Below are 3,536 nucleotides of genomic sequence, written 5' to 3' on the forward strand. Positions count from 1 at the left end.
AAATGTGGCACCCAGAACTGGACACAATACTCTAGTTGAGGCTTAATCAGCACGGAGTAGAGTGGAAGAATTACTTTTCATGTCTTGCTTACAACACTCCTGCTAATACATCTCAGAATGATGTTTGCTTTTTCTGCAACGGTGTTACACTGTTGACTCATATTTAGTTTGTGATCCACTATGACCCCCAGATCCCTTTCCGCAGTACTCCTTCCTAGGCAGTCATTTCCCATTTTGTATGTGTGCAACTGATTGTTCCTTCCTAAGTGGAGTACTTTGCATTTGTCCTTATTGAATTTCAGACCATTTCTCCAGTTTGTCCAGATCATTTTGAATTTTAATCTTGTCTTCCAAAGTGCTGTCAATCCTCCCAGCTTGGTATCGTCCGCAAATTTTATAAATGTGCTCTCTATGCCATCATCTAAATAATTGATGAAGATATTGAACAGAACCGGACCCAGAACTGATCCCTCCGGGACCCCACTCGTTATGCCCTTCCAACTTGACTGTGAACCACTGATAACTACTCTATGGGAACGGTTTTCCAACCAGTTGTTCACCTACCTGCTGCTCCAGGGCTTCTTTTCTGCCCAGATCCCAATAGCACCAATTCCTCAACTTCTCCCCCATCCCCTGCTGCCCTGACCCTCTCTCTGCTAACCTGCTCTACACGTGAAGGCTCAGTGGCCGGGCAGATCTGGGTCCTCAGAGCTCTGCCTGCATGCCTACCCTCAAAATCACAGGAACAGAGGAGCTTCTCCTATCCTGACAGGCACCAAAATCCTGTGGATCATGATCCCTTTGCAAGTGTTAGCAATACTGTGGGCATATTGCCCAAGGCAGAGTAACACAGCCCACATACGTGCGCACTATGTGGAGAACTGGAAATACCTCTAGTGCAAAGGGTAACCCAGCCGAGAACCCCCACAGTATGGAACGCTGCAGTGCTACCTGGTTGGCTTCTTGGAAGCTGGCTGCTCTGGCCCACTCTGGCTTTTCCCGTCAGATTTTGCACAACACAGCCCTGGGCAGGTGTACCGTCCCAGCTCTTCATGCATGCAAGACAAGGCCTGGGGCCCTAGTTCCACAGCATGCATGTGGCAGGCTGGGAACCAGGGTGGATTTGATTTAAATCAATTTGATTTAAATCATGATGTAAATCACTAGTCAGGAAGACTCGATTTAATCATGGATTTCTACATAAAAGTGCATTCTTGTTGGTTGTTACCAACCTGAAGATCCCGCATGTTCAGACATGTTCCTTTCATCATCTTCAACGCAGCTTCCTCCTGAGAAGGAACACTGTGATGTTGTTTCATTTGGGCAACCAGGCCTTGCATTTCTTTGTTGCACTGTTTTCATTTTGTACGCATGCCTGTCTTACCCATGGGTAGAGGAACTTCAGTAAAATATTCCCAAACTGGGTCTCTTTTACAGCCTGCTGCCATTATAGGTTTTCCCTTCTAGTGAGAGAATGGTATGGTGGATCTCAAATCAATGAAGGTTACACTCAGAAAGACCTCAAGACTTCTGGAATATGCTGTTCAAACAGTTTCACTTTTGTTTCTACTGCCTGTTCCTCCCTTCTCACATTTATCTCCAGACTTCTTCTCCTTGTCCAGATCTATTCCGCCCCCAACAATCTTCTGTTCATTGAACTTTTTGAAACTTTGCACTTTTAGAGAGAAGTAAGGGATTGACTCTGTGTACATAAATTTGCAGAGGGACAATAGGGTTGAGGTCTGTTATTTCTTACCTCTATTTATTTATTTATTTATTTATTTAAAAACATTTTTGCTGTTAACAAGCATGTTATCTCTGGAGACATAAATCCACAATTTGAGAACTGCAAAACTAAGCATCTCTGATGGCATCTTCTAGACTGAGCACTGAGTCCCATTAGGTAGATAGAAAGATTAACCTAAATAATCTATACAGAAGCCCTTGAACCCCATAAGATTGGGTCCCTAATCCATGGACTATTGCAACTCATTTACAAAACTTTTCTTAAACATTACAGGAATATATTGTCTCATACTATAGAATTAGAATTTATTATCCCTATTCCATGATGAGATATCTTTGAGCTATAATGTATCTTAATTAAAACTATCTTTAGATAGGTTTTTTCCTCAAAAAGCATTTTATCCAAAAAAATCTGATTTTCAAAAAAAAATATTGATTTTTATCCACCCTGCTGGGAACATTTCAAATGGAGATTGCTCTTGACTCTGCAGCAGAGCAAGGCAGTCAGGTTACTGCCTTCCACAACAAACTCCTCTGATTATGCCTGTCCCTGCATTCCCGCATGGCACAAAACTGTGCAGTGACAATGCCAGGAAACATGCATCCATGGAGTCAGATCTGCTCCCAGATAGAGCGTTAATAGTTGTTTATTGTGGTAGAACGGAAAGGTATAACCAGGACATTGCCCAGGTGATGCACAAACATATTTGAAGAGACAGTCCCTGCCCTGGAGAGCTAATAACCCAAGTCAGAGAGATGCCCACTGCACCATCTAACAGGAGATCAGACTGGATGATCTAGTGCAGGGGTGGGCAAACTACGGTCCACGGGCCAGATCCGGTCCATCAGGGCTTTGGATCCAGCCCGCGGGATTGCCACCCCAGGGGCGCCGCGGGCCCCGTGCCGCTTCCGGAAGTGGCCAGCACCATATCCCTTTGGCCCCTGGGGGGGGGGCGCAGAGGGCTCCACAAGCTGTCCTTGCCTGCAGGCACTGCCCCCCCAGCAGCTCCCATTGGCCGGGAACGGGGAACCGCGGCCAATGGGAGCTTCGGGGGAGGTACTTGCAGGTGAGGGCAGCACGCAGAGCCCTCTGCCCCCTCCCCCAGAGCCCTGCATGCAATTTCCCCACCCAGATGTGGCCCTCGGGCCAAAAAGTTTGCCCACCCCTGATATAGTGGTTCCTTCTGGCCTTAAACTCTATGGCTGTATGACTCCTTTTTGGACAGAAGCTCTTAGATGGTAAAGATTCTTAGAGACACCATTGATTAGTTAAGACTAGATTAGACTGCGTCTGTGTTGATACAGCACCCAGCATCATGGGGTTTGATCCTGACGGGTCCAAGGCAATAATGCCATAAGGCAAAGAGGGTGTGTGTGAGCAAGAGCGAGAGGGATGTGGTGAGAGATGGACAGGCTGAGAGACCTGAAGAAGAGCTCTGGGTAAAATAGACAGTTTGTCTCTCACCATCAGAGTTGGCCCAATAAAAGATATTCCCTCCCCCACCTTGTCAGATCCAGAGAGAGTCACTCTACCTTTGGAATGAGGATGAAGCACACACCCTAGGTTTTTGCAGGCCCTCAACATGTTGGGTGCCTGGTGGATGCTGACTCTGAGCAAATGCAAATCTGGCCCCTTCTGATTTGGTTTCCTTGGCCATAAAATACCTTTTGGAAAGGTGGTTTTCAGGATCAAGGGAGGAGCTGCCCGCGCAGGAACCAGAAAAGCATGCAGACCCCCAGCTCAGTGTGCCCTTCTGTTTCCAGATGTGGAGACAGTTACTGTGCCTAGA

The sequence above is a fragment of the Chrysemys picta genome, chromosome 9, assembly GCF_011386835.1.
Source record: "Chrysemys picta bellii isolate R12L10 chromosome 9, ASM1138683v2, whole genome shotgun sequence".
Taxonomy (NCBI): domain Eukaryota; kingdom Metazoa; phylum Chordata; order Testudines; family Emydidae; genus Chrysemys; species Chrysemys picta.